At 33.4% G+C, this 23635-nt stretch overlaps 1 protein-coding gene across 2 annotated transcripts in view; it reads right to left on the reverse strand.

The window, feature by feature from the left end:
• Nucleotides 1-23635, reverse strand: part of CSMD3 (CUB and Sushi multiple domains 3) — a 1213340-nt gene that overhangs the window by 688563 nt on the left and 501142 nt on the right. The gene's annotated exons all lie outside the window — the stretch shown is intronic.

Raw genomic sequence — 23635 nt, forward strand, 5'->3', positions numbered from 1 at the left:
ATACTCTAGTGCCAGACACAGAATGCACTCAATATATATTTGTGGAATAAATTAACTAAGAACATATAAAGACATTTTATTCATCGTTATAGGAGGATATCATTACTCTAAGAGTGAATGAAGTGAAGGGAGAAGGGAAATACTCTAGATATCTACCTGTATGACTCTATTTGTTCCTGCCCTATTGATTACATTCCCTTACTGATTAATCTTGAGTCTCAGCTGATAAAGAACTCAGAAAACTGGGCAATATAGTAAATAATCTCCCAGATTAATTTTAACGTAAGTATCAACAGGTTAAAATGTTGCTCTTTAGGAAAAGCGGTATTTCTATCGAGAACTCCCTAAAATACAATTTCTCTCTCTCTCTCTCTCTCTGTGTGTGTGTGTGTGTGTGTGTGTGTGTGTGTAGGGGAAGTAGTGGTAAGAAGAGATACAAGAGTGAAAAAAATAGGCATAAAGCGGGGGGAGAAAGTGAAAGACAGAATACTCTCTAACTTTAAATACAATATAAAAGGAACACTAAGTAAATGCAGTAGGAAATATTATTTCTGTTATTATCTAACTTTCAGGTTTTATTATTATTGTTGTTATTAGAAGGCTAACAGACTGGTCTCCTTTTTAGTGATTTATTTACAAATAACAAAATGGAGGTTTCAAGTTAAAAAAAAAGTATGTCCTGCTGTCTTTATATTTGCAAACCAAATTATTTGTTATACATATATAAATACTTTTGTAAGTATAAATTATTATTTCCTTACTCCCGTGCCCAAATGACATTACACTAATATTTTAAGCAAGCTTCCAATGTTAAATAGCTTCATAAATTTACAATGCCTAATAAAAACCAACAGGAGAAAAGTATTCAGGATACTAGTCACATCCTTTCTAGTGCTTGAAGATAGTGATATTGGTGGATTGATTTCAAAGAATGTCCTTCTTATGCTTGAAGAATTCAATTTATCTACCAGTAATATAATTATGCTTAGCTTGCTGATTACATTGTATTTCTGTTGCTTTTGCATTCATAAAATTTATCACATAATATGCATTATGGTTTTCATTTGTATTCACGGTTCTCAAGCCCAATTTTTATGTTACTTGGGAATAAAAGACTTTTGTTAGATATTAGTACTGTAGTAAGTTATTTTGCTTTTTAGTAAATCGACACTATATTTAAACTTCATTTGCTTCTTATTTTGTATAATTTGAATGATAGAGTTTAAAAGTAATGCAATAACAATAAAATGTATAAACTTAATAGTAGTGCTTATTTTCACATAGTAAACAAATTTGACATTGGGTTTCAATATTAAAATAAAATAAAATTGAATAAAATTCAAATCATAACAAATATATATATGCATGTATATACATAGATACATGTTGGTGCATGTACACCAACATGTATTAAGTTTCATACAAAATTACAGAAAAAATTTTATTTTTAAAACCACAGTATGTTTTATCTTTTTATCACACATGAAATTATAAGATGATCATTATAAGAAGATATGCTGCATTTTTTTCTTTGTCATAAATCCCCAAATCTTTGTTGGACAACACCAAGGGAAATTGCAGAATACATAAAATTGAAACTTTGTTTTTAATAATTTATACTGCTCTTATTGTGTAACCTGCAAAGTTTACATTACTAACTCTTCAAATAATTCATCTTGGTAAAGTGAATAGAACTTGTTCTTGAAAATGAGTGACACAAATGCATAAGATCAATGAGCTTGATTTCAATTTCTTATACAAATAAACCACAATTTGGACACGTACACTATGAAATGTTTAAAATATTATAGAATTGCCAAAGTTTTAAATCCTTAATTTTGATGCATTGTGCAGCTTAAGTCTATTCCTACCTCAGTACTTTCATATAACCTCTAATAACCTGAACACTAATCTTACAATTGTCCCAGACTATGCAGAAACTAATAGAATTTTTGATGCTTCATTTACCAGTTAGTGGAGCAGAAAAAAGCCATTCATGGCTCTACCCTTATAGAAATCTGAGTATCCAAAACTAAACTGTGAAATTATCATATTGCTCTATATCTTTTGAAAAAATAATAATCAGATTGGCCTAAAATATGTGCATATAGGTACATTTTCACATTGATATTTTCAAAAGTTATTTTCATTCTAAGCATTTTAGTTTTGAATATTCTAAAGCATTCACCAAAGACTTCTTACTATATATTTTCTGTATCTATACCAACCTAACCCAAAATTTTGCTTGTCTATTTAATATATATATATATGTATATACATATATGTGTATACAAATACATACACACACACACACACACACATATAGCCATCCTAACAGGTATGCTACAGGTGTGCTCATTCTCCTTCAGGTAGGGACATTTCCCAACAATCTGGCAGTCAATCTCAAGTGCACAATGTACTAACAACCAGTGTGTATACACAGTATATAACAACCAGTGTAATATATATATATATATATGTATGTATATATATGGAGAGAGAGAGAGACAGAGTCAGAGAGAGGGAGACTTATGTATATCTTCTGATTAGCTTCGTCGCTTAAGAGGATTATTGCATGACATTATTTTTATTTGTTAGAATAAAGTACCTTCAATTTGGAAAGTTGTAATGTTTACTAAAATATACTGATTTCTTATTTGTAATTCCTTTTCTCTCTATTCTCTCTGACTTGCTACAAGTGGACACATTTTTTTCCAATCATTCTATTAGTGACACTTTCTCTGTGCTCATGTGCAGGAAATAGGTAAATCACCTTCTAGAGCCATCAGGGCAATCCTGACCCATGGAATCATAGCAGGCTGCTGAGGAGGAATTTAGTGCCCTTGGGATCCAGTAGGCTATTTGCAAGCTCTTGGGAGACAATTCTTCATTGGTCTCTTGTGTGTATATATTTCCGCATGCAAAGCCATTTGTTCTGGACTAGTTTTTCAAGAATGTTTGTATAGAAAACATCCTTAGAAGAGAAAATGACAGAGTCATTTAAATTTTGGAAGATAAGATGTGTCTCTCTCTAGAGTCTGGAGCAATAGGACAGGCATAATATAGTGCCAGCCCTTTATAAAAGATTTAAGTCCTCTAAGCTCAGTCCTCTCTTGTACTTCATAGTATGTGCAACTGATACCTTGTTCTCTTCATGTGATACTGTGGAAATTTGGGGTCAAGGAAGTGGCACTAAGGCTAATATTGTGGCTATCTTTAGTGCTGGGAGTAAACTGTGACCCAGGCACCTTTTGACTACCACTGGCATCCATAAAACTGTGGCAGTCTAAATTGTTAACTTGCAAGTATGGCAAAATATCAGACACTTTATAGTGCATAACAAATTTGTTTATGAAGATGGGATGCTGACAGAGAAAAAGCTCTTTAAAAGAAGAATGACGGTCTCACAGGCCAACTAATGGGATTTTAGAAATGTCTCTGGAAATCAGTGGCAAATATATGGACCAAATTTAATGGTCAACCAGGCAATAAATGGTCCTGCACTTTGTTGCTGTTAACGAGGAGACATTAGGGAGAGGCTTCTGGCTGAGTATTATAAGGTAGAATCAGAGATAGCCATCCTAACAGGTACATTAATTCTCCTTAATATAAGGATACTTCTCAACAATCTGGCAGTCAGTCTCAGGTGCACACTGTAGTAATAACCAGTATTAACATTTTTACTGGAGAGAGGTGGCAGAAGTTTCTACTTGGTTTCGGACAAGTTATGGAGATGGTTACGTACACTAAAAATATAAGAAATATATTTCATAAAGAAAAATAACGGCCACTATGGTAAGAAGCCAGGCAAATTGTGAGAATTTTGACTTTTGCTTCAGATATGAGGGGCAGTGAGATTAATACTTGATAAGGAAAAATGACAATTGCAGGACCATATTATGACTCAAACTCTTGCAGTGTATTATGGCAATCACAGGTCCATTTAAATACAACATTAAAAGATCTTACAATTTTGTCAGTGGGTCCAGGCTGCTGCAATGTTGCTTTGGCCCTTTTTGGAAGATTTCACTGAACAATCTCCCATGAGAAACTAGAAATGAAACATTTTCTAATATTTAGGCTTTTACTGCCCCAGACTGAGTTTACAATGCTGACAGAGTTGAACTACTACTGGAGGATGAGAAACTGACTCAAGTACCTAGAAAAATTCTTGAAATCCGCCATTGTACTGCTCAAAACTGAAAGTAAATACACGTGGCTCTGTTCCTCCATAAACGGAGAATAAAACCATTCTCTCCTTCCATATTTCCTGATTCCTTCCTTCTCCCACTTAAATGATCGCATCTACTTTAAAGACAAGGATGATCAGGGATGGGACTGAAGTTTTTCTGATCCCCAGTGGAGATCAAAGACCATTCTCAGCTGTCTTTGCTGGAAATATCCTGGGAAATTTAGTAGACAGGATAGTTCAAACTTTTATGACTCTATTAGATACAGGCACCTCAGTTACCATTCTATCCAATCTTGTGGGACACTGGATTCTCAAATCAAATTGGTGGGGTTCGGGTAAAGTTCAAAATGGGGAAGAGGAGTTAATGAGGACTTGTGGGAAGAGCACTTTCAGCAAATTCCAGGTACTGTTGTTGAAGATTCTACTTTTCAATATATAATTAGTAGTGATATATTACATGCTTGTATTGTGAATGCCCACATAATGCTAAAGGAATTCTCCCAAACGAGAAGATTATCCAGTAGAAAAGTACTATTATCTTTTCAACCCCATGACCTTGATGACTTTTTTGAGCTATAAGTGTCTGTGACTAATGGTTTTACCCACTGGGCTTCTGGCAAAAGGAGGCAGCCTTTACATATGTGTCCCAAACTTATCAGTGGCAAGACTACCAAGCACACTCTTTTTCAAAAGCAGCTATGTTTAACACAGCTCTTGTTAAATCTCAGTGTCTGACCCATAGAGTTATTGTGACTCCCTAGCTTGATATACTTAAGGGGTAGGTCAACTTGGATTTATTGATTAATAAGGGGAGGAGCGTTCAAGGTTTTGCTTGTCAAATGGAAATGGCATTTTCAAAAATGCATCCAGCCCAGTCCCAAGGACACCTCAGCTTTACATTTTAAAAAATGGCAACTATTCCTTTGAGGAGAAAATTTATCTTCTACTCTGCTATCTGGTGCAGTGGCCCCTCAGTTCATAGAGATACTTCTAAATACATGAACCTGGTTTGATGAAGGTACCCAATGGTCTGCTATGGCTGTTCAAGCTCAGCGTTAGTCATGTTAAAACTAACATGAATCTGGTCACTATATGCACTGGGCAGAATTCATTCTTATAGCTCTGGTCAAATCTGGTCAATAAGGCTCTTGATGAGCCTTATGGATTTGCTGACTCTTGGATTGTTGTCAATAATCTAGCAGTTTAGTCTGCCACATGAAAACTACGGATTTAATACAGTCCAAAAATGATTGACCTATTGTCACAAAAGGCATTCGAAAACGGGTTGATAGTCAAAGCATTCTATGAACCTCTATGTTCTCTGCCATGCATAAGCATTGAGAGTTGTTGAGAGTTCGAATGAACTCAAGAATTTCTAAATCTACTTCACCCACTTCTTCTGACCCACAAACCTTTGTAAGGTAGTTTGGTCATTGAATCAGACTATCTCCAGAAGGGAATCATTGCTTCTCAGCTACTTTCCAGGTAATGATGAAATGGTTGAGGCATATATCAGCCTATTTTGCAAATTTAAGATGTCTTTGACCATTTCTGAGCATTATGTGTCTTTCTTTCCCTAATGGCAACCACAGTCATTCTTGTTACAATGTCTCGGTGGTAGTCTTGGCAAAAAAAAACAAGAAAACATGGCCCAGGGGATTCAATTTAATTCTTCTTTAGTGATCCAATATTTTTGTTATTGTTGTTGGACTCAAATATTGCTAGATTCTAAAGATAATTATCATTTGGTTGGGATTCCTGAGACCCTTTATAGCGGCTAACATGGGCTAAAGTAAAGGACATAATAAGTCACTGTAAGTTTTACAAAAAATCCCTTGTTCCCTAAAACATTTGAATAAAATGTTCCAACAAGAGTATAAGATGACTGGAGACAAGGTGGAGTTATTACTATTAGAATGGGACACACTAATTTCATGGTGGCGAAGGGGGAGCAACAATCCTGTCATGAGGGAGAGGAGGTTACCATAAGACCTCAGGGAGTATGCGGAAGGGAGAAATGTTAATAATTTTTGTTTTTTCAGAATTACCCCTGGAGCCTTTTCTTTAAGAAGAAAAAACTCTGGTGTGGGATTCCTAAACTTTTGCAAACACCGTAAATTCAGCTTATTGATAGGTCTCTCATCACCTGCTGGATGTCTCTGACTGATTTGAACATAATCGTCCTTATTCTTACCAATAAGCTTACGGGAAACAGTAGGAAATGACTCAAACTTCTACACTTCCAAAGTAAAACACTTGTTCACACCTCTAGATATTTTTTCTACCTTTATTCCTAAAGCTGTCACTCTGTCATTCCATGAGGTAAACAAATGCCAACTTTCTAGCTGGATGTACAAATAGGACAGAGTCCCTTCCCAAACAAAGACCAGATTTAATCATTAAAACTGAATTGGGAAACTCACTGTTTTCTAGCCATTTGAGAGGCACTTTGAAGGCACTGTCAACTTGAGTACCCTGGCTGATGTAGGTCCTTCTTAAGAATGGGATCCATAATTTTAAACATTTAAGCAATGCTTTTTTTCCCCCCAGAGACATGATGTTTACCCGGGAACTATCCTTATGTGGAAAATAGATTTTAACTAGGCTGTCTTCCCAAAATATGGTGACATTCACCTTAGATGTATCAATAAGAGACATTCAAGATCTATTGTACAGCGTGGTGACTATGGTTAATGATGATATATTGTATTCTTGGAAAATACTAATACAGTGAATGTTAAAAGTTTTTACCACAAAATAATGTTAGATAATACATTTTATAAATAGCTAGATTTAACAATTCCACAGTGTATACTTACTTTAAAACATCATCTTGTACATAACAAACACATACAATTTTGTCTGTTGATTTAAAACAAATAAATACATTTGAAACAAGTTTAAGATAACAATACCTATAGGTCATAAAGCCTTTAGATGACTAAGGAGATCTTGCCAATATGAGGCTACCATGCTTACTTAGGAGAGCTACTGGGAGGGAAGCTGATTCATTATTTATGAGGACCCTGAAGGTGGTTACCCTATGATAATAAGAGCAATTGGATTAGAAAAGGTGTTATAAAATTAGTCTCTGATTTATTAGCTGAAGTGATCAATGATGCCACCTCAGTTCTGGAAGGCACTGATGCCACCTCAGTTCTGACCTTAAGGTCAGCCTCAACTTACTGGCCAGGGTTGTCATAGATGATAGAATTGTCCTAGATTTTCATCTTGTGAGCCAAGGCAATTGTTAATGCATCCTAAAGTATCTAGATTAAAGATTTGGGACAAGTGCAAAGAACAATATAAAAACTAAAGGAAAAAGCCACCTGCCTCTCTAAAGTAGACACTGATGTTGATGTAATCTGTTCTGCAAGTTGAGTCTGGGTGCCTGGTGATTGGCCTCATTCTGCAGTTAGGATTCATCTTGATAATGATCTTAATTTAATGTTGTATGATAAAAATGGAATGGATTTGGTTCCAGCCTCTGGCATTCAGATTAATCAAAGTATCTGACTAATGGGAATTCTCATGAGAAAATGCATCAGAAAGTTTAGACTGATGAGGAATAACAAAATAAAGATATATGGTAGACAGTGCTCTTAGCTTATGACGTTTTGGGAAAGGCTACAGTGTGAATAACATTTTAGTTTCAATTACCTCTATCATAGTTCTTAACATAGTCGGCCTTATGTTCATTTGTTTAATTGGTCATAAATCAATTTATTAGACAAACAGATTTTTATTAAACACATACTATGTGGAAATATATATGTATATATTTATATACCTAAAGTCAATATGTTATGGACGTTAGGGGTGGGTATTGTTAGGAGGCAATCCTCCATGTGTTTCTTGTGGTTGTGCACATCTGTCAAGCAAAGACATTGACTGCTGTTGTTCTGGAATATCTTTTTAAGGTTGTTCATATGTCAAACAGCACTGCAATTCAGGGACAGTTGTTCTTTCCAAAGCAAAACACAAATTTATTTTACAATTTTGGAAGATGGAGATAGTGTCTCCCTCCAGAGCAAAGATGTCAGCAGTGCTTACCACCAATTATAAAAGATTTGAACTCTTTATGGCCAAGGTTTCTTTCCTATAATGCAACTTACTATATATGAGAATCTGATACCTGGTTCTATCCATGTGCCTCTTTGGGAACTGGGGCTCAGCAAAGTGGCACCAATGCTGGCATTCTGGCTACTACTTTTTTTGTGAGTACTAAACTATCCTTCGTCTCTGACCTACGAGTCTTTGGACTTCTGCTAGCATCTGTGAAAATGTGGCAAGCTGTATGGACTGAATGTTTGCATTCCTCCTAAATTCATATGTCGATGTCAAATACCCAATGTGATAGCATGAATGGTGCGAGTCTTTGGGAGGTAATTAGATCACGAGGATGAGCTCACATGAATGAGATTCATGCTTTTAAAAGGTCAGAGAGCTAGCTCTTCCTCTTTTTACTATGTGAATATATAAAATGACATTAGCTGTTTGCAACTTAGAAAAGGGCCCTCAATGCAATCCAACCACGCTGGCATTCTGATCTCAAACTTCCAGCCTCCAGAACTGCGAGAAATAAACATTTCCTCTTTAAGACACCGAATCTATGGCAATTTAGTATAGCATTCCAACTAAGACACAGCGAGTCTTAGTTGCAAGCCTGGTAAAATCTCAGACCCTCACAGTTCTAGATACATACCTCTAACAATCCTATGAAGTATTCATGGAGTTCACAAGGCCAAAACAGAATGACTACTGTTTACATCACTAGAACCCCCATCAGGCAGTGCATCAAAAACTTCACCCCAAAAAACAACCCATATGACTTTTCATGTTTTCATGAAATTAAACCTCTATAAAAGCTGAGAACCCTCAACTTCTTCAAAAAAGCAAGCAAGCAACCAACCAACCAAACAAAACCTCTCTAATAATTGGAAAAGGAGACAACTGCCCTTTGTATTTCTTACCTATTTTTTTCTAGCCACTGGCAACGACTAGGGATAAGTATCACTTAAGGTTTGGGCCAGTGCAATAAGGTAGGAAAATTACATGGCAGCAACACAGTTTAAGATTAAATATTAGATCTTCCTCTTCTCATAAATCTTTTTTTCACCTCACCTAAGGATTCCTCACTAGCTATCATCTCCCAAGGTTTCAGCCTCTTTCCATATTGCTCAATATTCCAATAACTTTAAAAAGTTTTCCTCTGCTCCTCATCCCCTACATTCAAATTCTTTCACTGAGCAATCTTTTTGTTTGTCTTTAATCTTCCATATTACAACCATAGGGTTTGCACATTCAGAGTAAAACTGCCTTTTTCAAAGCTAGTTAATGTGTGAATGAATTGCAACCTCAAACCATCTAGGGTACGTTGCTGAATTGTAATGTCAATGTTTATCACAGTATTTGACTATAAAGAAAATAAAAGATGAAACTGTGAACACTTACCTACCAAATAGTTATTTTTAAATTTGTGGAGAAACAACTGGTTTTAAAAAGGAAGGAAGAAATTTTCAAAGGAAAGACTCAGAAAAGACAAATCAGAAAAGGGAAAAGTTAATTCAGGAAAATTCTTTAGACAAAATCCATAAGTACTGCTGAGTTAGGGTTTAGATGGCACAGAAAAGAATAGTCCTTACCTAAGGAGGCCAAACATCTTATGTATGCTGGGACTGACAGTCTTATTTCCAAGTAATTTTATAAGAGCCATAAACTTCACATGAACTTTTGAAAAGTTGAACAGAAATTCATCACATTCGTAGTTTGTATATACTGCACTCTTCAGTGTTTTGTGCTCTTTAATTCTGTACAGTATAGTGAAAATTACATAGACCTGGAAATCACACACATTTTGGGTTGAATCCCAGTTCCAGCACATATAAAAGCTATGTTCTCTTGGGCAATTTACTTGACGTGTTTTCTCATCTATAAAATTACAGCATTAATTATTTGTAGTCAGTACAGTTACTACTACAGAAAAGAAATTAAAGAAAAATTTAATATATATTATATATATTATATATTAAATATGTAATATATATTATATATTATAAATAAACAATAAAGGAGACTGAACTCCGGTCCTCTTGAGTCTGGGTTTCTTTTCACTAAAGGGGCATGTTGGGAGGAAATATTAGCCATGGTCGTATCTACCTATTTAGAACACTGTTTATGATTGGAACTAAGAAGAAATAAAGTTATAAAAAAAAGTCCAGAGTCAGTTTTTAGAGGCTCCAAAATGCCAGGTCAACAATTTTTGACTTGAATGATATAGCAATGAATTATCTGCAGAATAGAAAAGTAATGTTTTAAAGTAAGCGTATTCTATGATAGTAGTTATATGTAAATCAAATGTGAGAAGGAATGAACTGGAGATGCGAATAGTTAGATGATTATTGAAATAACACAGCCCACACCAGCATCATTCAAAATTTTCAGCTAGATGAGATTTTTTTGGTAGCTGTGTTATATACTACATTTCTACTTTTAATGATAAACGAAAAACATGATAATATTAGAGGTTCTGCCAAGTTCTGTAGTTAAAGTAAAACAGCAAATCATCTATTTGTCTGACTACCATTGAATACCTTTTCTACCAAATTTATTCATTATTAATATTCAAATATAACTTTGGGAAATACTAGTTTAACATATTTCATATTCCTAAATCTTTTAGGCTTTAGACAGCCTGGCAATGTTCTTAGAAGGGTATATCCTATATTTAATATTCAATCTGGGTCATATGTGTATACATACATGTCTTTAAAATCATAGACCCTCAGTAAAGTCTCTATATTACACTTCAGTTTCCTTAAATGTCTTTCTTTAAATAAGTGCTTTATGACTCTAGTCTTTTAGCACTTGAAAGTAAGAGTGGCTTACATCTTTATAACTTTGTAGCTGCAATTCAATATCTGATCTATAATTTGTTTGAAACTGCTCTCTTAAAATTCTAAATACACTCTCTGGCAATGTTCACTATTGTCTTTCTTAGTTATTGTAATTCTAAAATGAGCTGATCACATTCCTCCCCGGTTTTAACTTCATCAGACAATTTTGCCTTAATGACAAAGAAAATAGGTTCACAATAGCCAGTATTGTTATTACTTTCTGTGACAGGAAATAGTAAATAGGGTAAACTTTTTGAAAAGTCAAATGTGGCCTTTGGTATTCATAGCCCACAATAAATGCTACTATAGATAATTAATAAATATTTTTATGGTCATGAAAATGAAGAAAATTGGAGTCGTTTAATAAAGACTTCACAAAAGTTTTTCTCAGCATGGTCTTTATGATGTTTTATTGTTCTTTTTAAATACTCTTAGGCAGGAAAAATAACCTGTGTCCTCCTTGCATAATTTAGAAACAAACTTTAGCTAGAAGACAACAAAGTAAATACAAATAAAGGTAAGTGAGAAGATTTTCAGAAGTCATTTCTATAGTCTTAATGGAAAGCCATTTTTGCTTTATGTTTTTTATATCTAAAGGTTTTGTTGTCTTTTTTTTTTCCCTTAGAATTTAGTAAAGTGTCTAGGAGAGGTGAGACATATTAATGGTTAAAGTAACAATATTAGAACATCCAAAGTGTTTATTTTCAGAATAAATATATACTTGTAAATCCTATTAAATACGAATATTTATCATTCAAACATTGAAATAAAAGTTTACCCAAAATCAAGCACATAAACATAAACTTTTATTAACTCCAAATTGGTTCAGAGCATCATTTTTTTAGATGACAAACACAAGAAGTCATCCACGATGTCTCCTTTTTCCTTTCCCCAAACTAAAAAAATATGTTCTAGTAAAAAAACACTTAAAAAATCTGTCACAAATATTGGCCTTAACAATGTAACAGAAGTGTAAAATTTTAAACACATATTTTTTTAAAAAAAATCAAATAATTGAAATAAGCCACTAAAGCAAATATTGCATAAGTTATATTATCAGTAGATAATAACATACAGCAGGAAAGGGATATATAAAAGCAATGAATATGTTGAAATGTTGATACCTTTGACAAACTTGAAAAAAATTCATGCTTCATAAAGGCATATTTGGTTATTTAATTTTCTTCTCAAAATTATTTCGATGCTGCAAACCTACATTTGTCGTGTCTTATTTCCTTGGAATAAGTAAGCTAAAGATGGCTAAAAGGGGACAGCAGGAGTGCAAATGAAGTGCAGTTCATTTAGTTCTGACCTCATTTCATTTTTTCCCAAGAAATACTTATCTCAGAAGTAAATCGGTGCCATTTCCAGCTGGTAATACATGATAAGTATGAAAATGAGTTCATCTTTGAAATTTAACATGCAAATTTATATTACTTTCGGTATCTGGATTAAGTCTGGTTAGAAGAGGAAATGGTGAGCTGCTGCTTTAGCTCGGTGACCTCAATGCATCAAACTTCCACTTTGGCACTCTGTAGAACAAGGATATGATACGTGTAATTAAATGTCCCAATCAGCCTGCCAGTGAATACATTACGGTTCATGAATAAGGGAGAGACTCCCTAAGAAAACAGAGTGTCATTTTAAGTTGTTTTCGGGATCTTCAGTGCAGTTAAATTGATGAATTTATCACAGAGAGAAATATATTAACTGAATTATCCTCTAGAGACTTTGATTTAATTAACCTAGGATGGGAGTTAGGCATGGATTTTTCTTTTAAAAGATCTCCAGGTGATTTTCACGTGCAGCCAGGGATGGCGAACACTGAGCTAAATGAAACCCTCAGGATAAGATCCTGTTTCTCAGTGGCTGCTTGATGACCTCCCCCACCTCCCTATTCATAAAAATTTCAGTTTCATCCAATTTCATCACAGAACTGCTGGGTTTCCTCCTTCCTCAAATAACCGTACCTACTTTACAGAAAAAAATAGGGGTAGAGGGTTCTGCCATTTGAGAATGATGCCTTCTTCCATTTACCCCTACAAAAACATTATACCTTCATCAGCTCCTTCCTCAGGGTCTTTCACCTCAAGGGAGAGTATGTGTCAATTTTTATCCAAGGGCAATGCTATCCCCTCTATTCTGAATCTCAGATTCTTAACCTCCTAGGACTGTAATGTTACAATTGGCTCAGATCTTACCTGTATTTTCAACCTCTCTCAAGCATTATATCTTTGTCCTCGGGATTACTTCAGTCTCTCACATCTTAAAAACAATCTTTCCTCATTGCATGTCCTTTTCCATCTACAAACCTAGCTCTTGCCTTTGCTTCAGAGGCAAGCTTCCACTTTTCACATAAAGCCTCAGTTTTTTTCACCTCATTATTCCTCTATTATTAGCCATGTGGCTTATACATCACTAATTCCAGTGAAAACGATTTTACCCAGGTCACTGGTGGCCTCTTGGTTGTTGAATTTAATTTATTTTCCTGACCATTTTGCAGCATTTCACAATGTTGATCACATCTGATTTATAAAATATCTCCCTGCTGTGGTATCAGGACACCATTCTCTCTGGTTATCAATCTTTGCTTCTAGCTGCTCCTATTTTAGTCTTTCACAGGCTCAACTTCATCCTCCTATCCCTCATATTGCTGTTCCCTCAATTCACTTCTGTTCCAACTCTTCTTTACATTTTCTTATCATTCACTTAATCTAAAGTCATATTACTTTTTACCTAAATTACTGAACTAGTCTTCAAACTGGATACAATTCTTAGTCTTGTCTCTCTCAAACCATATGCCATCTTCTTTCTTTTATATTTTATTTCATTCATTTACTTTAAAATGTCTCCAGCCTTAAGATACAATTGACAAATAAAAAATGCGTATATATTTTGATATTCGTCTACTTGTGGACAATTAAATCAAGCTAATTAATATACCCATCACCTCACATACTTTTGTGTGGCGAAAACATTTAAAATTTACTCTCTTAGTAATTGTCAAGCATGCAGTACATTATTACTAGCTATAGTCATCAGGCTCAACTTCTTTAGATTCCACACGTAAGTGAGATCATACAATATTTGCCTTTGTGCCTGGCTTATCTCACTTAGCAGACTGTCTTCCAGGTTCATCTATGTTGTCACATATAACAACATTTCCTTCTTTTCTAAGGCTGAATAGTATTCCATTGTGTGTGTGTGTATATATATGTGTGTGTATTTATGTGTAATGTATATATTTAATGTGTAATATATATTTAGTTAATTGTTATGTATATATTATGTTATATATATAATTATGTATTATATTTTGTATATATTAGAATATATTTAGTTAATTGTTATGTATATAAAATATAATTATGTTACATATTATATATTTTATATAATATAATATATATACATTATATATAAAATAAATATAAGATATATCCATTATGTATCACATTATGAGAAGAAAATTAAATAACCAAATATATCTTTATGAAGCATGAATTTTTTCAAGTTTGTCAAAAGTATCAACATTTCAACATATTCATTGCTTTTATACCTTCCTTTCCTGTCATATGTGTATGTTGTCATCTACTGATAATCTAATGTGCAATATTTGCTTTAGTGGCTTATTTCAATTATTTGATTTTTTTAAAATCAAGGAGTTTTATATATATATATATATATATAACATAACATATATCCATTATATATAAAACAATGGATGATTCTTCATTTGGTCATCCATTGATGGATGACACTTAGGTTGATTACATATCTTGGCTACTGTGAATAATGCAGCAATGAATATGGGAATGTAGATATGTCTTGGACATACTGCTTTCATTTTTTTTGGATTAATATCTAGTAGCAGGATTGCTGGATCATATGGTAGTTCTATTTTTTTTTTCAGGAATCTGCATACTATTTTTCATAATGGCTGTACTAATTTACATTCTTACTAACAGTATATACAGATTCTCTTTCCTCCATATCCTCACCAATACTTATCTCTTATATTTTTGATGATAGGCAACCTAACAGATGTGAGGTGATACCGTTTCAATTAATGGTACTGGGAAAACTGCATATCCACATGTAGAAGAAGAAAATTAGACCTTTATTTCATATCTTATACAGGAATGAATTTCAAATGGATTAAATAGTTAAATAAAGACCTGAAAGTATAAAACTATTTAAAAAAATAGGGAAAACTAATGTCTCTCTGACATTAGTGTGGCAGCGATTTCCTGTATATGACCCCAAAACCACAGGCAACAAAAGCAAAAATAGACAAATGGCATTGCATCAAACTAAAGAGCTTCTGCACGGCAAAGGAAGCAATCAACAGGGTGAAGAGACAACATATGAAGTGAGAGAAATTATTTGTAAACCATATACCTGATAAGGGCCTTATGTCCAAAATATATGAGGAATTAAAACATCTTAATGGCAAGAAAACAACTCAATTAAGAATGGACAAATGATTGAGCAGACATTTCTCAAAAGAAGACATACAAATGGCCAACAGGTATATGGAAATAAAAATGTTCATACTCCATTTTCTAAAACATAATGGTCCCTAATATTATAAGCCTTTGCCCACGGGGCTCCCTCAATCTGGTGTAATCTGTACATCCACCATTGTTCTCATAATTAGCCTTGTTTACTGCATCTTCAGCGTTGAACTCAGGTACTTTTTTCTGTGGACGCCTTCCTTAACAATCCCTAGAACCTACAGCAGTGGTCCCCAACCTTTTAGGAACCAGGGACTGGTTCGGTGGAAGATAATTCTTCCACGGACTCGGGGGAGGAGTGGTATGGTTTCAGGATGATTCAAGCACATTATATTCATCATTAGATTCTCATAAGGAGCATGCAACCTAGATCCCTCACATGCACAGTTCACAATAGGGTTCACGCTCCTATGACAATCTAATGCTGCTGCTCATCTGACAGGAGGTGGAGCTCAAGCGGTAATGCCCACTTGCCCGCTGTTCACCTCCTGCTGTGTGAGCCTGGTTCCTTACAGTCCACAGACCACAACAGGTCTGTGCTGGGAGGCTTAGAGGAGCACTCCTTTTTTTGTATAGCTCTTAGCATAGAATTGACAATAAACTATTGTAATTATATATTAACTTTTAAAACTCTTGGCGCCCACCCTTGAGAGTAAATTCATTGCAGGTAGAGATTTTTCCGATCCTCAATAAGTTTATGCTCCTCCACATTTCACTCACTCCTCTCCCTCTGTTTTTTTTTTTTTTTTTCTCCCCTCTCTCTCTCCGTCTTTCTCTCTCTCTCTCCCTCTATGGTTCCTTTCATCACCCTGTGGCTTTATATGTAGTTCTCTCTATCTTTAATGTCTTACATTTTTCAATCCCTATGTCTGTCTTTCTGTCTGTCCTTTTTGAATCCCTGCTTATCCTTTTCTGTAAAAATTTTTGTGCTCTTCTAGGCAGAGTGGTTCCTTAATCTTCTTTGAACTGAATGCACCATACTCATTTTTCTGCAGTAGCTCTTATTGTAGTATATAGTAATGCATACTTTTTCGTTGCTGTTTTTCCCACTGGAGTAGCCCATTGATCTCTTTGAGGAGAAAAATTCATCTTTTCCCTCCCCTTACCTAATAATTACCACAAAATATCAATATTATTAAATAAACAAATGAATGATTTCCAAAATAAGGGAATAATATATAATAATAATAACCTCAGAGATAAAATGACTAAGTGGTATTTTCATGTCCAATGAAATTTATTTCCCAAAGGTAATACTATCATTTCTGTCTTCTGTCTTTCCTTTGTTTTGAATTGTCTTTATGACAAATATTGACTGTGCAACCATGCCTCTGTTTCTTTAGGGATGTTCTCTGGTTGTTTTATTTTGAATGTACTGTGTTTTCAATGAGATCGTACATTTCTTAAGGGCATAATTTGTTCAGTTCTGTTCTGTGCTTCTCACATTGTGTCTAGCATAGTGGTAAACAAAACAGTCATTCATTCAAATATTAGTGAGTATCTGCCTTGTGCCAGGCATTGCTATTTGTTTGGGATGTTGACACTATTTACCTAGCTCCACAAAAATTACTGTAAGACAAACTAAGCAGAAGAACATACTTCATGCCTTAATATGAGGAAAGGTCTGCCAAAATGTCATAAATTCTGAAGGTTCATATCAAGCAGAAGACCAGTGACTTTTACAACTTCAAATAAATTCAATTTAAAGGATAAAAATTTATCTCTTTCTCATCAATAATGTCTGTACATATTCTGCCTATGCCTTTTGTTTCCTCTTTGGTTCCCAGGTTTCATCATTTTTTCCTTTCCTATTGTTTCTTTCACTTTGCATGGTACAATTATACATTTCGAGTGCATATACATAGCATCAGACATTCTAAAGGTTACAGGGTGATCACTGTTATCTATAAACCCTCCTTCCCAGAGCTAGCCCAGCTATTATTTTGAAACAAAGTGGGATTTTACTGCGGAGAAGCTAAATAAGGGCATCCTAACCCTAATATATTTAAGTTTTCCAACTTTTTATGTGATCAGAATTAGTGGAAAGGCTATTAAGTCATCACAGATCTTCAAGATGCTTTTTGCTAGTAGCACATATTTTCAGCAAATATAGGAAATAAGGTTTTCTACATCACAGGGGAATTTTAAGAGATTTCATAAGTTTACTATGAACACAAAAAGTTATTCTATTTTAATAATCTTTCAACATTTCCCTTTATATAGGTAGCTGCTTCTCCAAAATTGCAATTCCTGTGCTGATTTTATTAGCTTTTCATTTGTTCATCCTTGCATTAAGACATTACATTTCAGATTTTTTTCAGTACTTGGTTTTTTAGTTTAGTGAAAGCACTCATTGCTAATATGGTTATTGCAGTTTGTTTTTCCTTGGTTATTTGTTGTTTGGGAATGATGTAGCTCATTTTATCCCCATTAAATTTCAAATTTTAGGCTTTTAAAATTATATTAGCTAAAAGTTAAAGAGTTGTTTTCTTTTGTATTTTTCTCTCCCCAAATTTAGAATTGTTACTAATACATTTTAAGAATTAAAATATTTATTTCCCATTTGAAAACTCTCAAAAATATCTTAGTGTATAGCAGTTTCAAGAATGACATTATAATCACCTTTATTTTTCTAAAGATATATTGTTTAAACTCAACATATTACAAGGGTGCATTTCATAATAAAAATGCAAGAAGACAAATGATCTTTTACCTTTATACAAAGGTAGATTTTAATGGTAAATAAAGCATAAAAGATCTGCAGAATCTAAATTACTTTGAAGCAGTTTTACGATCAATAACCATTGTTTTGGCACTGAACAAATTTGAAACTTGTCTTTTTTAAATATCCAAAACATAGTACAATAAAAATAACATTTCGTTAGCAAGAGTTTATTAAAATTTTTAAAAATTATTCTTGCTTTTGTGTTTCAGGAACTGAGACAAATTCTCGGCATTCAAAGGTAAAGAAGAATATTGAACTAAAAATATCCTTAACATGTTTCAACAGAGAAGCAGTCAATATACTTCAGAATATTTAGAATTTTCAACTAAAAGGAGTCCATACAATCCCTCATCAACTTACAAATAAGTAAATTGAAGTTCAGAAGATATTAAGCAAATAAGCAAGGTTATACTCCTAGAAAATAATGAGTTGGAAAGAAAATGTTCTCTTTTATATCTGTGGAGATTTTCCTGCTATGTACCAAAACTGAATCAAGAATTTGTTCATTATATGCATATTTTTATAATAATCTGAGAGCTAGGCAAAATGTATAGAATGTATTTCTAAACAATTGTTGGAAGGGCACCTTTGAAATGCAAAATTTCTAATTGTTCAGGTAATTTTGAATTTTAAGTGATCTATTTTCTACTAAGTTGTCCATAAATGCATCACTATTAATCTCCATCAAATAACATGTAAATGATATCATTAAAACCTGTTAACTGTTAGAGCTTAGTAAGGCTTGTTTTCTAATAAAAATTGTTTAATAAAATAAAGCTTCAAACTATGGCTTTTAGAAAAAAAACCCACTAAGAAATATGAATGTGTGATAAACTTCCATATCTACACCATCTGCCTATCTCCTTCACCATATGTCATTCTATTAATTGCTAATATCATCCTTATTATGCATCATTTCATCTGTAAGATTATTCCACAAAACTAAGAAGGCATCAACAACTACAGAAAAACACCTGCTATATGCATTTCTGGCTGATAAATTTCAGCAGGTTCTGATTTGCTCTTGGGCAAAATTTTCTAATTACTTTTGCATAACAGGAAGCCTTCTACTAGAGCAACTTTCTCTAGTTGCAATGATCTTATTACTACCTTCTCAAACTGTTTGTTACAATTAATTAAATCTTCCTATAATATTTCTTAAACTATTATTTAGCAGCTACTATATGTATAAAAATATGGGTGCAGTGGGTCACTGAGCTAAACACTGAGAAGAAGAATAATATATAAGAGGGAATTTGTAACATATGTAAAATAATTTTGAAAAAGTTAAGACCCTGAGCTTTTAATAAATATGAGTTAGTGAGGGTCGCAGCTCTTAGGTTTGACCAGTAGTTGTCTATCATACAACCTGTACACCCATTTTTTCCATTGTTTATGAAGAAAGGAATTGAACCTCATTTAGATTGTTTTATTCTATCAACAGTAATGGATGGGTAGACCACATTGATAACTGTCCTCTTTGGCAACAGCTGAAACAGATCCATTCAAAATTCGAACACTTTAGAGGCATTGATTATTTTGTTCTTTTTGAGGTGGTTTTTGTTGAAGAAGCAAGTCTACTGTCCATGAAATGATTAGGGAGCATTGCCAAACAAAATAAAATTAAATGCTATATTGTGTGGTAAAGACAGTAATTGTAAAGTAATTTTAAAGATGAGGAGATAAGGGAAAATTGAAATAGGAAAGAATTTTTGGAGGAGGTAAAAACTGAACAAGACCTTGGGAGGTTGGCTTGGTCATTCAGGAACAGGCTAGACATATATGAATATCTAGGTGGCAATTCTGTTTATTACTGAGACATTGGGATAAACTTTTGGTACGAGTTAAAAAAAAAGTTGCATAAAGGCAAATCATGGGTGATTTTGGAAATCAAAAGAGTTAACAATCAGCAACATCAGCAACTGCTGCAGCAACACCACACCCACCACCACCACATTGTCTCTATCCACAAAGCGAGACTTTAATGGGATTAGTCTGTCAGTAACCTGTGGGATAAATTGTACTCTAAATGAAAATAAAGGTGATAGTTGCCGTATTGGAATTGCAGAATAGTGACAATAGGAATAGAAGTTTAGGAGTGCTTCTAGACATATTTCAAACCAGGAGATACATAAGATAACCTCTCTAATTTTATCTCACTCTACATCCTTTCATATAACTGACCAAACTGATTCCCTAGATGTGTCAATTCACATTGATTGCCCATGATACATTCTCTCATTTGAAATGACTTTCACATTCATCTTCCTCTGCCTATATCCACAATAATTTCCAAGTTCTGCCCACATATTATTTTCTCCATCTCAATGGCCATTTCCAAACATGGAAATAATCTTCCTCATCTGAATTTTGCAGAGGATTGCACTAACTTGTAAACAAAAGTCAATTATATATTATCTAGTTTTGTGTTTATGCCTTATAAATCAATACAAAATAATAAAAAATATTTTATACTCTATATCACATATGGTATATAATCTAGAATACCTACTCATGTTCATAAGTGTTTGTTGAATGAATAAAAATAAACTGATCAGGACAACAATAAATGAATAATAACAATTTCATGATTTTTGAATAAAGAAATTAAAATGTGATGTCATGATTTTTATGGTTGTTTTTAGTATTTTCCCATTTCATTGTCTTCCTTTCTCATCCTCCCTTAATTACCCATTTCATTAATCCCATGAGTGGTTTTTGCCCTTGTAACTTAACAGACTTTGATTACTTGGTAACATCCTAATAAACAGATTAAAATTTGCCATTTTTTTCTTCAGTCTATTATTATTAACTATTTTAAATGTTTCTGCATTATCAAAATTATCCATGCCCAACCACATACTGTTTCTTTACATATCAGGAAGGTCTAAAATGAACATTCTACACATCTTCAACACATAAGGCTACTTTTTGCAAAAGCTCCAGCTTTTGGGTATCTACTGCATATCCAACAAAGGAATAATTGTTTTCACCACTGTAAACTGGCAAATACTTTGTATACATAACCCATCTATGGAATAAGAATTGTCTCTGTGTAAAAAATATTAATATTAATTTATAAACTGCTCTTTTAATTCATAATTTGCTGTCTGTGTGAACTTTTAATCCCTTCAAAAATCACCATTGCTTGATTGCTCAACCATGCAATACAGAGACAGAAGCTATATTAATAATCTCTCAAAGGTGCAGTGCACTGATACTGCAATTTATGCTGTTGTCTGGAAAAAAGCATATTTATTCTGTCCAAGAACCCATGAGACATGAGAACTACTCTTTGTTCAGACTCACAGTAGTCATTTAAAAACTTCAATTACTATTTCAGCATGTTCCCTCCATTACTGTTTCCACTATCACAGCCAGTAATTTCTAGCAACAAAATGGACTTTGTAAACCATACACATATGTGCCTTGCATGCAATGAGCAAATGCGGCTATGTCTAATATCTGCAGAAAAAAAATGTAAATTTAAATGAAATAATATCAACATATGAATCTTGAACATGTGCTTTTTTAATACTTCCTATAAAATAATTGTTGAATATGAATATATATGTTATATATATAACAGCATAATGTATCTTGCAATCTAAAAAGCCCAATCATACATTAATATTCAACAAATAGTTCTTGAAATTCAAGTCAGTACAGAGTTGCTCTTTGTGCCATGGGGTTTATAAAAAATAACAATGTAATATAACACCTTACTTTTGCCTTTGAACAATTTACAGTCATAAGTATGATTCATCTTTTTAATCAAAATGAGAGCCTTGAATGAAAAAAGATGCTTTGTAGTCTCAATCTTACTTTACGTAGATCTTAAATTCCATGATCTGGCTATAACTTCTGGTGTGAGATTTTGTTCCTACATTAACATTAATCTCCTTTTCTTGAATCCGTCATCTATTTTCACATCCGTTTTTGCTAACAAAAATGCACATATCTAATTTATGTGACACTGAAGTAGGATATTTGGAACATATCATTTTGAAGCCATGAAGTTCACTATATTGCTCTTTATGGCTATAATTTCATCTTGAGTGAAGGACACAAGAAATCAACCTTATGCATTTTACTGTTCTATTTATTGCCATGACATTCATGAAAGTAACCCTTACAAAATGTATTATTCATTATTCACTTTATAAGAAAATATGAGATACTGTATACTTCTTTCTAAGCTATAAAAAAGTGTGCCTTTCTCATATCATAGGAATACTTGAATTTTATAGACAATGTTTTTTAGGTGTAAACTGGTCAAGTTTCTTTATATGTTTGGCAGCTATACTATTTAAAGAGAAGAAGAGCTAGAGAGAACTCGAGTACAGAGACACAGAGAAATGCAGAAACACCATTATTAAAAATAATAACCACCAGAACAACAAACAAGCAATCAGAAATGCCAGTACGACATGATGAGGTGTTCATTTTCAAATACAGTTTTATAAAGTTTAGAACGAAGGAGCCTTATTTAATTTATGTGGAAATAGTTCATCTGAGGAAAGGTGATGCATGTGCTAGCTAGGATAAAGGAGGCGGGAAAGATTAGTTTTTATGATTAACAGTTAAATTGACAGTTAACAGTTTAATTAATTAAATAATTTGTATGTTTGTTTCTACAAGTGGTCACAAGCAGTTAAAGAAGAGAAAGAGGTAAGCAAGTGGAATAGATGGCAAAGAAACAGTCAGAAGGTGAAAAAGAAGTATAATAATATAGATATAACATCATTTAATTATATTCATATTTTTAAAGATTTATCTCAATGAGATAATAGTTCTTTCTATACTCTGTCACAAGTCAGTGACAGATATTTAAATTTGAGGTGTAGATTTTAATTCTACTGGCAGGAATTATTTGACATCAGACTGACCTCAATGATATGGTTCTTGCAAACCTTGATGCTTATGTCTAATGATATTGGCATATCTGTTAGTTTTTTTAGTATTTAAAGATGATGATATTTACACTATGGGTAGTCAAATTGACTTACAATCAGGTGTTTTTCACTGTGAATTACTTATTAAAACTCAGCTACAAAGTCAGATGATTTTAATACATTTGAACTCCCATGTTAAAAATAAAAAGATACCCCAGTTGGTTGTGTTAGTGCCTTTCTTTATTTTCTAAGTAGCTGTACAAAATGTCATTTGCCTTTCATAATATTTTCCTCTATATTTAAAATTGTCCTCAATGAGTTTTGTCCAGTCAATATTTTGCCTTATACACACACACACATATACACATACCGGTATTTATATATATATATGTACACACACACACACACACTCA

The sequence above is a fragment of the Nomascus leucogenys genome, chromosome 16, assembly GCF_006542625.1.
Source record: "Nomascus leucogenys isolate Asia chromosome 16, Asia_NLE_v1, whole genome shotgun sequence".
NCBI classification, from domain to species: Eukaryota; Metazoa; Chordata; class Mammalia; order Primates; family Hylobatidae; genus Nomascus; species Nomascus leucogenys.